The sequence below is a fragment of the Bos javanicus genome, chromosome 1 (assembly GCF_032452875.1).
Source record: "Bos javanicus breed banteng chromosome 1, ARS-OSU_banteng_1.0, whole genome shotgun sequence".
NCBI lineage: Eukaryota > Metazoa > Chordata > Mammalia > Artiodactyla > Bovidae > Bos > Bos javanicus.
Window position 1 is genome coordinate 66794368 of NC_083868.1, and position 13762 is coordinate 66808129.

The 13762-nt window shown below is 42.2% G+C and overlaps 1 protein-coding gene and 1 long non-coding RNA gene across 6 annotated transcripts in view; one reads left to right on the top strand and one right to left on the bottom strand.

The window, feature by feature from the left end:
* CD86 (CD86 molecule) overlaps nt 1-13762 on the top strand; it is a 66806-nt gene that overhangs the window by 7525 nt on the left and 45519 nt on the right. For 2 of the 5 annotated variants that reach the window (XM_061404724.1, XM_061404763.1), the window contains exon 2: nt 7488-7547. The exons of the other annotated variants lie outside the window; for them this stretch is intronic. The gene's annotated coding sequence lies outside the window, so the exon portion shown is untranslated. The remainder of the gene's footprint in view (nt 1-7487; nt 7548-13762) is intronic. 5 annotated transcript variants of the gene reach the window in all.
* Nucleotides 1-13762, bottom strand: part of LOC133240339 (uncharacterized) — a 213518-nt gene that overhangs the window by 6695 nt on the left and 193061 nt on the right. The gene's annotated exons all lie outside the window — the stretch shown is intronic.

The window sequence follows — 13762 nt, forward strand, 5'->3', positions numbered from 1 at the left end:
GCCTATTTCTCTGTTCTTAGTAATTTTTTTCAGTTTATCCAATACCTTTATGCCAGGCACTGCTGCTGCTGCTAAGTCGCTTCAGTCGTGTCCGACTCTGTGCGACCCCACAGATGGCAGCCCACCAGGCTCCCCTGTCCCTGGGATTCTCCAGGCAAGAACACTGGAGTGGGTTGCCATTTCCTTCTCCAATGCCAGGCACAGTGCCACACATTAGAAGTATACCAAAGATGAGTATACATGATTTCTGCACTCAAAGAGTTCAGCTTAGTGGTATAAATATCAAATATGATGACATTTTTATAAGAGTGACATGTGGGAGGGAACCCCAGGAGCACAAAAGTGGCTGTTTTCCCTTTGTCTGTAGTTCTGTGTCTTGGATAAATGTTTGAGTTTTGAGTCAGGTCTGGTGTCAAATAATAAGTTAATAAGTAATTTTGTACTTATTAGCAGTGTCACCTTGGGGAAGCTATCCAGCTTCCTAAACTTTAGCACTTTCATCTGTAAATTAAAGTAAAATTGGTACTTACCAATGCTATGAGGGTTATAAGCATTTATAAAGGATGCAAAGTCTTGTGAAAATGAAATATCTGAGGCTTCACATTCTTTTCTTTAAAATTTATTATTTCCAATATTTGAAATGAAGTCTTTAATTTCTTTGGCTCTGCCTTTTCTAGGTGAATTCTAGCAAATGAATTCTTACTTATAACTCAGAAGTTGCTATAATAGACCTCCTAATTACAGATGAGAGAAGGCCAGGCTCAAGGCAAGTGAATAAAGTGAGAGCCAAACAAACAAACAAAAAAAGCCACCTAAAATATACAAATGTAAGTTAGGCTTAATAAATGTTCATAGTTGTAAGAAAATAATGTGTAAAAAGGAAAAACAAGCTGAAACCCAGTTATCAGAATTTTCACACATTCAGGCAGAATTATCCCTTTACACACTACTTAGGTATCGATCTGAGGGGCTCATTCAGTTGTGGGGGGCTTTAGGAGAACTTTAGGAGAAACATTTGCTTAGATTAAAGGAACTTTGGGGCAGGTTACTTACTTCTCTAAGTCTCAGTTAATTCATCAGTTAGAAGTTTTAACAGTTTCTGTTTTTCAGAGGAAAAGGATGAAGTGAGCTAATGGAGGAATATGAAATGTGTGGCTCAGAACAGGGACAGTGATAGCTGTGATGGCTGAGACAGGGCTAGGAACGTACGTAAGGTGTCGTCCCTGGATCCTTACGACAACCATGTGAGCCGAGTATTATTTTCCCCATTGAAAACAAAATGAGGAAATTGAGGTTTAGAGGGGTTTAGTAAGTCACTCAACATCACAAAATTAGTAAGGGGCAGAGTAGAGAGACTTACTCAAAAAGTGCCAAACCACACCAAAAAAGTACGCTGACACCTGACATTCTAACGATGGTCACATAGCATTATCAGCTAGAAATTACAAAAGATTCAATTCTATATCTCACCAACATCTTGAGATCACCAGCTGTGTATCCCTGGGAAAGTGGCCTAACTTCTGAAACGGTTTCCTCTTGTAAACTTTGTATGTTTGCCGTGTGGATTAAATGAAGTGAGAGATTTGAAGTACTTAGCAGAGCACCTAGCTCATAAGCAATCAGCTAACAGATGTTAGCTTTAAGGACATTTATTGGACCTGTTCCTTTGCTAAGCAGCGGGAATGCAAAGGGAAATGAAACATGTCCCCTGCACTTGTGGAAGACAGGACAGGAGAGCCATATGAGCAGTGAGACTGTAGCACAATGAGGAAACTGTTATAATGGAAGAATACATAACGTGATTTTGGAGCAAGGATGATAGAGATATTGTGAAAAGAGGAGGGAAGGATGGCCAAAAAAATAAAAAAGGTTTCAACTGTGAACCGTGGAATGATTGAATCTTGAAGGAAAAGAAGAATTTTCCCAAACAGAGAAGGCAGGAAAGGCATTCTAGACAGAAGGAACAGTTTGTGCAAAGGTAAAGAAGGCAAAGAGTCATGAAAGGGTTTGTGAGGGTCCAAAACTAGAGAACAGTTCGTGTGACTAGAGGGTGAGTTATATGAGCTGATGAATAAAAGCAGAAGAGAAAACTTGGATTCAGGCTGTGAAGGGCCCCATGGGTCTTGCTAAGTAAGAAGTGTGATAACTATCCATGAGGAACAGGGAGTAAGTCTTTAAAGCAAGGACGTTCCATAAATCAGATTGTTCTTGATGACAGATAATGGTAGGGTAAAGAAGAGGACCCCAACCTCTGGGACCTAATAATGCCTGATGATCTGAGGTGGAGCTAATGTAATAATAATAGAAATAAAGCACACAATAAGTGCAATGTGCTTGAATCATCCTGAAACCATCCCCCAACCCTGGTCCATGGAAAAATTGTCTTCCACAAAACCAGTCCCTGGTGCCAAAAAGGTTGGGGACCACTGGGGTAAAGCATAGTGAGAAGGAATCAGCTTGGAGTCTGTTGCAATAGTCCTGACGAGTGGTGACCAAGATCTTAACATGGGCCGCCAATGAATTGGAAGTGGATGGTGAGGAAGGGGAAGTGAGGGGGTCATTTAAACTTACGTGTGAAATCCAAGTTATGAAAATGGCTTGGTCCTGTCTTACCACAGTCATCCCAAAGGACCAAAACAAAAACACAGAAAACCTCTTTTAAAAATAATCTCTTTTGTTTGTATGCAAATAGGCCATGCACAGTGAAAATGCAACTCAAGTGTGATGACAAATACAATATTTTGTCTTCAATCCATGAGACATGAAGATGGAACTGATTTACAAGTGCCATCCTTCTTAAAAATTCCAACTCCTCACATTAAAACTGTAGCTAACCAGCTCAAGTCTTATTTGAAATTGTTTTTCGTCTTAAACCAGATGTGTGGGAATCTATTTAGGGCACTCTTCCAAAAAAGCTTTACTCACATTGCTGAAGAGTAGGAAGAGCAACATCGTGTTTTACTGGAAAATTTCTTTTAGGTACCAACACATCCGTGTGGTGGTGCACCTTTAGAATTTTCCAGATAAAGGTGTGTGAAGGGAACTGCAAAAATTACACTTCTATGGTTCTGCACTACCAACTTGAAAATTGCAAATCCAAGTTGACAAATGCATATTTTAAAGGTTCGCAGAAGTCTTCTGTGCTTTGCTTTTGGTTACAGAGATGACACAGGGAAGTGAGCCTTTGGGTAATGCAGTGCCTCCTCCCTCAACCCTGCTGTGAAATGGAAGCTTTAAAAAATCCAGTGGTTTTTTTTTTTTTTTTTTTTTAACAAGCTTAGTCATATTAGCTGTGCTCTGTATGCCCCAGTCTAGTTTATTTTATTTTGTAGTGCCCATTTTATTTATACTCATATAAATATTTTGCATAAAAAGGTGCTTTCACAGATTTTTGTGCTTCCCTAAAGTTGAAATCTGCTGCCGTTTGTTAAAATGTGTTAGTTTTGTTATGTTTATATTCTCTCCTCTGCACACATAGGAAAAAATATATGGAAGTAACTCTTCTAGCAACTTTTACATTTTAGAATATTACCTCATTTTATTTCTTCTAACTGAGGTTATAAAGGAAATGACAAATGTCAAATGCTTTGTCATTTCAGAAACTGTTGAGAAAGAAACAACAGTTTCTCAAAATGTGTAAGCACCTATTCTTAAGCAAGGGGCCACTTTAAATTCAGAGATCACAATCTTCTGAGTTGAGGTTCAATACTCCCAGGTAATGCTAAGATTGAAAGGATATCACTTTGGAATCAGATATTCATTTCGTTAGATTCTGAAAAGTGCCATCACCAATATTGGCAGTTTATTGTATCAATCTTTTAACTTGCCACTGTATAGATTTTATTCCTTTTGGAAAGATTTTATGTAGTTTTGTTATTTGTTAACTAGTAGGCCATCTTTTGCGTAAGCTATCAGAAGAAGCCCTGAGATTGTAAGATTGTATTGTAATAAACCTGAATAGCTAGAGTACAGAATTACTAAATTAGTTAAGGATCACTGAGTCTACCCCTCCTTCAAGTGAGCTCTCTCAATTGGGGCCACCCATGATTAATAGTCATGCAGACACTGTAACTACTTAAAATATGAAGTATCTCTTAGATGGCCTATCCTTGAGATGGAGGGCCTGGGGAAATTTTTTCTAATTGTGGCCTACCTAATCTAGTTAGAATCTATTTCATGCTCTTTAGATGGTATCTGATCATTAGGGCATCATATGTAACTGAAGTTGTTTATGTAGAAAATCAGCTGCTGGCAAGTACCCTAACAATATTGGGGCTTCCCAGGTGGCGCTAGTGGTAAAGAAACTGCCTGCCAATGCAGGAGACATAAGAGACGCAGGTTCAATACCTGGGTCAGGAAGATCCCCTGGAGGAGGGTATTACAACCCACTCCAGTATTCCTGCCTGGAGAACCCCATGGACAGAGGAACCTGGGGGGATACAGTCCATAGTGTCGCAAGGAGTTGGACACGACTGAAGCGACTTAGCACGCGTGTGCCTTGACATTATTAGACTGTGCAGGTCTCCTGCAGGATATGGGAGGGCAGGTACCCTTGGCTTTGGCTCACCTTGGATCCCAGGGCTAGCCCAAGGCCTGCACCCAATCAAGGCTGGTTAAGCATTTGTTGATGAATGAAGGCAAATTAAAAAGTAGGAATTCTAAATCCATCTGTGGATTTTTAAGAATTATTGGAAAATGGGAAATGTTAACTGAGATACAAAGACGGCTGGGAACACAGGTGAAACATAAAATGTGCATATTTGGCTGCCACTAGAGTCTATAGTCACTGCCAGCCCCCATGGATGCTCTGGCAGCAGCCCTGATGCTCTGCCCAGTCCTTCCAGGAGGTGTGCGTACACACGGCAGGCAGGTGGGAAGGGGTGTTCTGGGTGTTATCTTGCTGCTTCTGATCCTGGTCACTGTCCACTAAGTGAGTGTGGATTCCTCGGTCCCTTAAGCTGCAGTTGCTCTGTGACTTCACCTTGCTTCTCACCCGCAGTCCAGTTCCCAGCTCGTCGCCAGGACCTGTCCCCTGGTGAAGGGCCTTGTTCCACAGAGACAAATATCGCCATTCCTCACACTGCAGACATCACACTTCTCAGAAACTCCTGATTTCTGGGTGTGTTGAAGCCTGTCCCCATCCCATTCTGCCTTGTCTCCACCAGACCATGGATCGCTCTCAGATCCTGAGTATGGGATGGGTGGTTCCTCACATGCCAGGGTTGTTGTACCCAACTCCATCTTCCTCCTGAGAGAGTCATTTCCTAGGCAGGTTGATAGGGAGTCTAGGGGTCCCCAAGGAGAGTGGGGTCTGGAATTCTCAAGGAGGAAGAAAGGACAAACTTTTTTCTTTCTCCACATTCCTTAGGATTATATAACAATAATGTATCCTGCCTAAGGACAGTCTTTGGATTCAACCTTCTGTTATCTTACAATGTAAATTATGGGAGTAGACCTGGTCTTTACAAGGATGTATCTTGCCTGAGGACAGTGTTATCTTAAAATGTAAATTATGGGAGTAGGTCTGATGAGGTCTTTACAACTTCCAGACATTCTTTGGATTATATAACCTCATTGTTAACACTAGCAAGCGGGTACTCTTTCTGCCCCCTTCTGATGCCTATGTCAGAAGCTTTCTCCATCTCCTTTATACTTTAATAAAACTTTATTACACAAAAGCTCCGAGCGATCAAGCCTCGTCTCTGGCCCCAGATTGAATTCTTCTCCTCCGGGGACCAAGAATCCCGGTGTATTCGAGTGATTCAACTACAACTTTTCACTCCCCTTCCTCACTCACCCCAGCCCAACAAAGAACAGCTTATCTGAAGCTCACCCCCATCTCTGGTAAAACAGAACTTCTTTCTCTAAAATGGATGTATCCTGACACCCTTTCAACAATTTTTTTTCCTTAACCTGCTTTTCAGTATGTGCTAATGTAATCTTCAATACAAAGAAACATATTTTGCTGCTGAAGTTAGGGTATGTTTTGTTAAGCCACCGCGTGATTTTGAGAGAAAGTGCCCACAAGAATCTTTTGCATTCACTTGATAGAATCTTGCAAATAACCGCTGGTGCCCCTTGCCTTTCTGACTTCTTAGAGGACATGTAGGCAAAAGCATATTATGCATCCTAGTTTTGGTGTTCAGAAGCTGATCAAACCCAAGTTAAGAAACAACACACAAGGCCTCTTTCTTAGCACGCATGAATGATAGGTGTGAATTTGCATCATGAGAAAGTGAGTAAAGGAGGGGCATCTAGAGAGACCAAACAAGCCAGCCTAAGATGGGAGGGGAGCCGTGTTAGAGGCTATAAGGGTGAGGGTCTCACCTACCTTGTCAACCCACTTGCAGGATATAAATACTGAGGCTGCAGAATTTTGGTTCAGAGGAAAATACTCAACAATACTTAACTATATAAAATTTATTTCAAGTATAAGTCAAGATTTCATCCCCTCCAAAGAAAAAAGAAACATTTTATTTCTAAGAATGTTCCTCCAGAAACATGGAACTGAAAGCTATTTTTAATTGATCTGGCCCTTAGAAAACAATGGGGGCTTTTCCTTTGATTTACCTAAGGAACTGACATAAAAAACAGTTTCACACCAGAAAGAGAAAAAAAATGTCAAAATAGAAGGCAGAAATACAAACCTGGAGATTTTTCACTGCAGCATTTTATGTGTGGCATCTGATTACAAGTGTGCAACACAGAGAAGTGAATCTTTGGACTGTGAAATTGATGCTAATTTCTTACCCACTAGTCTAGAAGCCCACTAAAATGTCACAGCATTCATTTGGTTGCTTTACCAGGAATCAATGTATGCGGTTAGTACGTCTGTGTGTTTAATTAATAGATTTTATTTTTAAAATAGTTTTAGATTTACAGAAAAATTAAGCAGATAATACAGAGAATTCCCATATGACCCCTGTTTTGTAGACCATTTCCCCTATTATTATCATCTTGCATTAGTGTAGTATATCTGTTACAATTAATGAACCAGTATTGATATATTATTATCTAAAGTCCATACCTTAAGTCTCCCCCTTTGTGTTCTATGAATTTTGATGAATTTCTAATAGGGGTTTCCCTGGTAGCTCAGATGGTAAAGAATCTTCCTGCAATGCAGGAGACTTGGGTTCAATGCCAAGGTCAGGAAGATCCCTGGAGAAGGGAATGGCTACCCATTCCAGTATTCTTACCTGGGAAATCCCATGGACAGAGGAGCCTGGCAGACAATATCATGTCCGCAAAGAGTTGAACATAACTGAGCAACTAATACTTTCTATCATCTTTCTGTTCTATACTTTGTCTCACTCTTTGTGTTGTATGAATTTTGACAAATTTATAATAACCTGTATCTACCACTACAGTATCACACAGAGCAGTTTCTCTGCCCTCAAAATCCCCTGTTCTCCACCTGTTCATCCCTCCTCATGGACACTGGCAACCACTGATCTTCATACTGTCTCTCATGGTTTTGTGTTTTCTAGGTCATCTAGTCAGAATCATACAGAATAGAGTCTCTTCAAACTGTCTTCTTTCATCAAAAAGTATGAATTTAAAGTTCTTCCATGTCTTTTTGTGGCTTAATAGCTCATGCTTTAATCACTGAATAATATCTCATTGTATGGATGTATCACAGTTGGCTTATCCATACACTTATTAAAGGGCATTTTAGTTGCTTCTGGTTTGGGACAATAATGAGTAAAGCTGCTGCAAATATTTGTGTGTTGGTTTTTGTGGGGACCTAGTTTTCAGTTCATCAGGTAAATACCTAGGAGCATGACTGCTGGGTCATATGGTAGGCTTATGTTAAATTTTATAAGAAACTGTTCCAAAGCACCTTTCATTCCTACCAGCCATGAATGAGAGTTCCTGTTGCCCCACATTCTCATCAGCACTGGGCACTGGCAGTTTGGTGAATTTTAACCATTCTAACAGGTATGCAGTTACTAGCTCATTGTTGTTTTAATCAGCAATTCCCTAATGATATATGAAGCTGAGCATCTTTTCATATGCTTATTTGCCATCAGTATATCCTTGATGACTTTTGTATGATCTGATCTTTTGCCATTTTTAAATTGAGTTGATTTCTTATATTTGAGGTTTAAGAGTTCTTGGTACACTTTAGATACCAGTCCTTTATCAGATTTGTGTTTTACAAATGTTTTCTTCCAGTCTGTGTTTTGTCTTTTCTTTCTCTTATTGTCAGGATGTTTATGCCTTAAGTAGGGAGGGTTCTAAAAAGACAATTTTACAACAGCAGTAAGAGGTAAATTTCATAGCAGATGTTTTATGCTCTCTCTCTCTCTCAGGTGGTATTAGGGAACCTGTCTGTGAATCCAGCAGAATTTCATTAAAAGTAGAGTCAGATGTTGGGATGGCTAACTCTCCTGCATCATTAGAGGTTGTGCAGCAAGGCTGGCAATAAGAATAGGACCCAACCCTGGGCTGCAGCTGTTCTAAATAAACAACAATTCAGAAACTCTGTTTTCAGTTCAATCCTGGGCCCCCATTCCTGGATTACATTACACATAGGGTGTGAAGTTCTGTTCATGAGTCCAAGTGTGTAAGACATCATCACTTTTCTTATTTCTTAATCCCACCTGTGAGCCCCCACTGTGACAGATAGACAAGTTAGTCACTCAGTTCAGTCGCTCAGTTGTGTCTGACTCTTTGCAACGCTATGGACTGTAGCACACCAGGCTTCCCTGTCCATCACCAACTTCTGGAGCTTACTCAACTCATGTCCATCAAGTCGGTGATGGCATCCAACCAGCTCATCCTTTGTCATCCCCTTGTCCCTCCCGCCTTCAATTCCAAGCATCAGGGTCTTTTCAAATGAGTCAGTTCTTCGCATCAGGTGGCCAAAGTATTGGAGTTTCAGCTTCAGCATCAGTCCTTCCAATGAATATTCAGGACTAATTGCCTTCCAGATTGATCATACAGGGGTGCCCTCCCCTGCTTGTGGCCCAGTCAGAATTCAGAAGCTTACCTAAAAAGTGGTGGAAGTCCTGGTCTATACTGGTTGCTATCAGCATCCCTATTCTCCAGCCCACAGTGGTCTGTGAAGTCTGGCAGCTCTCTGCCCCCACGCTACAGTGGGGAATGAGGTCATTCACTGAGGATGGGTCTCCTGCATGAACCATCTCCCCTGAGGTTGTTGTGCCCTTGGGAGCAGTGTGTGGGTTGATTGGATCCCGCTATGCACAGGCCCCACACACCTCTGCCCTTCTCTCCCTCCCTTCTGCATCTCAAAAGCACTCTCTGTCTCACCTCTCACCTTCTAGGGCACCTACATTGTCTTTTCCAGGGGCTTTCACAAAAGTCCAAAAGTGCTTTTGACTTTAAGTCTCTTCTGCTTTCTCCTTTGTAAAAAATCTCTGTATCAAGGAAGCCCAGAAAACAAACACTGATTAATATTTCAATAAATTATGCCTCTACAATTATTTGTGGAAACTATTTGGCTAGTATCAGAACCACCACCACCACCTGGAATGCTTTTAGAGTGCCTCCTGACCCCTGGCCACAGAAAGCCATATATATAAAACAACGAATACAACTGGAACTGGAAAATTCAGCTAAGTGTTTGGATGTTTCCAAATGCCACAGGTTTCTAGCTTTGCCTCCCAGAGTAGACCCTAACTACATGGTCCCAAAGGAACATCTCTTGAGCAAGCTGGGCAAGGACATGGGGAAGGGGTCCATTTCCTCCACTCAGCTACTGTCTACAAGCCACTCCCCTCCTGCTGCTTTCCCGGTAGCCACGGCCTCCTCAGACCTAAGAACATCTGGGAGGAAAGCAGTAGAGGAAGCAGCCCCACACAGAAGGCAGATTTCTGAGGTTACCAGCAACTTCCTCCTCATTGACACAAGGAACTGATCTTCATTTTGCTTGACCTCTTCTCAGCATTTGAAACTGCTGACCACCATCACTGTTGAACCCTCTGTATCCTTGGCTCTGATGAGCCTTGGTGAGCTTCCTTATAAGATTTTCAAGTGGCACGGACTTGGAAGGATGGCTAATTTACAATGGATGAAATATGTGGGATTCAAAGTAATTTTGACTGGTTGAACACTGGCCCCAAATACTGATATACAAACAAGATGGGGCCAGAGGGTGGTGATCTGACTTGACATGTGAAAAAAAAGTCATGGTCGGCCAACCTCCCAGTGGAAATGTATATAGGCTAATTTGATCTCTGACCCATTTACAAAAGTGATCTTGTCACTGCCTGTTTCATTATGTGAGCAAAAAGATAGCTGACAAACTCAGGGAGGTGGGTGCCAGTGTGAGAGCCACTGAGTTGATTAGGGTGCACGTGTGCATGTGTGCTAAGTCACTTCAGCTCTAACTCTTTATGATCCTGTGGACTGTAGCCCACCAGGCTCCTCTGTCCACGGGATTCTTTAGCCAAGAATACTGGAATGGGTTGCCGTGCCCTCCTCCTGGGGATCTTCCCAACCCAGGGATCCAACCTGCATCTCTCATGTCTCCTGCATTGGCAGGCAGGTTCTTTACCACTAGCCCCAACTAGGAAGCCCCAGTTGATTATGGTTCTGGAGAACAAATCATATGAGGAACAGCTGATTATATTTAGTTGCAAGAAGAGACTATTAAGGAAATTTATAATATTTGCTTTCAACTATTTGGAGGATTTTATATCTAGATATAGATACATATATTCTGGTAGTTTTAGAAAAGATGACAGGGACAAGTAGATTGTATTTCTGGGAGTGAGGAGTGAAAGGTGGATGACGGGATTATTATAAAGAAGGCTTTTCTCTTAGAACTCTCATCAGATAGTGAGTTTTCCAACATTAGTGAAAAAGCAAAGACTGGACCTCCATCTATCAGAGATGATATCAAGGGGATTCCTTGCTTGAGTAAGAGACTGGAATGACTTCTGAGGTCCCTTAAACAACTCTGCATCTCTAAGTCATGGAGTAGGAGAATTCCATGACACTGTACTTTATTTCTGCTGCCTGCCTCATCTCCCTGCACTTCCATGTTACAGCTTCCGAGGAGGCTGCTCTAAGCAAGAACTAAAGTTAGCAGATGAAAGAAGGGATATGGAAAACAGGAAATGAAAAAAAAACCACTTTTTTTTTTTTTAAAGGAAACTACTACATGCCACAATCTGTGCTAAGTACTATGTATATAATTATGTCATCCTATCTGACTCTCACAATGAGATTAGAAAATATTTAGCATTACTTCTGTGAGGAAACTAAGACTCACAGAAGTTAAGTCACTTCCCTAAGAACACACAGCTATTAACTATAGGAGGTGGCATTTGAACACACATATCTTTGATTCTGAAGTCTAGTGTGACTTGTTATTTTTACTTATCCTTTATTTATGGCAAATGATACTGCTTTAAAAAATTTTTAATATCGACATAAGGAGTCCTTTTTAAACAAATTTACTTAAAGTAAGTGAAGAGAAAAATATTGTACAAAAAATAGTATAGATTTTGCACAGATATGAAGTGAGACTAGTGGCCAGAATGACTGAAGTTTGGGAAATATTATTCCAAATGTTTTGATAGTAGGGCTTTCCAATTTAGTCAGTCTTATATTTTGATTGCTGAGTACAAGGAAGAAAAGAAAATTTGAAAACTACATGGAATATGAATAATTTGCTGTGCTCTGATAGGTGGGGTAATTTCATGTGTTACAATAAGGAAACCAAATAGACCCTTTCAAATTAAAAACCATACGATTGTAAAATCCAGAGGAAAACCCCAGGTGAGGCCTATTCGAATAAAGGATGAAGTTTCCAAGGTATGCACATAAAGTGGCTGAGGGGAAGTAACGTGAGTGAGGGCCCAGGACCCACACAGGTTTTGAGAGGCCACAGTGGAAGGTGAAGGGGTTTACAAACCTGTTTGGGGGAAGAATGATCATCCACCCAGTGACGGAAGGAAGATCTTTGTGGAAAGGTCAAAGTGAGGATTGGAAAGTCCAAAAGGAAGGTGGAAAAGCAGTGATGAAGACTAAATAGCAGCAGAGCATGCTATGTGCCAGGTTATTTACATGCAAGACCTCGTTTGCTTTTCACAACAACAGAGCAAGGAGGCTATTACTAGTCACAATTCATAGATGAGAAGACTGGGAGATATTCTAAAGCCAAGATTTGACCTTGGACTGACCACCAGTTCCAAAACCAGTGCTACTTCCCCTGGACCTCTTGCACCCAGTCAACATCAAGCAGTTTTCACTTTGTCACTTTCAATGTCTCCAGCCTCATGGGGCACCACCAGTCTCTACGAGAAGGGGGAGCCCTGCTCAGAGGCAGGCTGTCTCTCCTCTGGACTCTAATGCTGCAGATGAAGTGGCACATAATTGTCCCCAAATTGAGCAGAGGTTGTTGTAAGGCCTGATAAGGTCAGAAAAAAGAAGCCATGTGCTGGGCAGGATTATATATGTGAAGCCTGTTTCTGCCTAAGCACTGAGTTTGGAAAGATGCACGTGGAATTCACACACCTTTCATACTTCTTCTTGTGACTCTTCCCCAAACTCAATAGTACCATCCACTAGGACTTCCCTGGCGGTCCAGTGCTTAAGACTCTGGGCTCCCAAAGCAGAGGGCATGGGTTCCATCCCTGGTTTGGGAACTAAGATCCCACCTGCCACCTGGTGTGGCCAAAACAAAGAGTACCATCCACTTCCAGGAATAGTGGACCAAGGTAATAGAGACATTCTAGGCGAGCACAACTAGGATTAGATTAAGATAATCTGAAAATAGGGGCTATGTGTGTTCACTGACTGCTAGCAGGATTTATGGAGTGGAACTCAGTGAGTGATGTGGGGCAAAGAGACAGGTGAAGCACTAGGTGTCTCTGCTCTCTCTGGTTGAGGGGCTGTCTCCTGCAGCCCTGCTCAGCCAGACACAGCGTCTGGCATGTGGCTACCCAGTAAAACATTTGCTGAACTGAGCTGATTCTTTTTACCTATGGACCTCTATGATCTGTCAGGGAAGGTGTCTTTGCCATGTTTGTGGCTGGGTTGTCTTCGGGGGGTTTCCTCAGGGCTTTACAGTCACTAGCTCTCAGGAGTGTGTTTGTAGTCATTCTCATCAGTGGAAATGCCCACCTGCCAGCAGAAGTTATCTGGAACCAGAGAGAACACTGCCCCTGTCTGTGGTGTTATTTCTCTCTAGTCAGTTCCCCTTTCTGCATTTGAGATCTAGCCTCAGCCCTGACATTATTTCTCTCTCTACAAGGAGTGTTAGGAGGTATGGGGAGCTCACAAAGGCTCCTCTTCATTTATTCTTGATCCCTGCTTCTGTGTTCCTTGGGAATGCCCCTGGGCTTATGCCTCTGGTCTCTTGGAGCTGCAGTGGATGGGCACCTGTGACAGGTATGTTCTCATGAGGCTCGTGTGCCTGGGGGAGTGTGGTGTGGGGTCAGGCTGCATCTGGGACAGATGTTCAAAGCTGGGGCTGACAGCCAGCAAGGGAGTGGGTAAGAAGGGGTGAGGGGTATGTGATTAAATCCTTTGACCATCAGGCTTGGTTCCTGGACTGTCTACACTGGAGATGGGACATGACAAAAATGTGTCTCTTCTAGTCGGATCCCTTTGTCTGCTTTGACGAGCTGAGAGACATAACAGGCAGGAAATAGAAGGCACCACTTACCAAACAACTGGCAGCCACTCCTGGCCTTGCAGTGCTGTGGGCTCCAAACAGCTATGCTCCAGGAGAAGCTATCCAAGCATGCTGGCCCTGCCCGAGCCCCTTGTGCCAGTGGAAAGTCCAGAG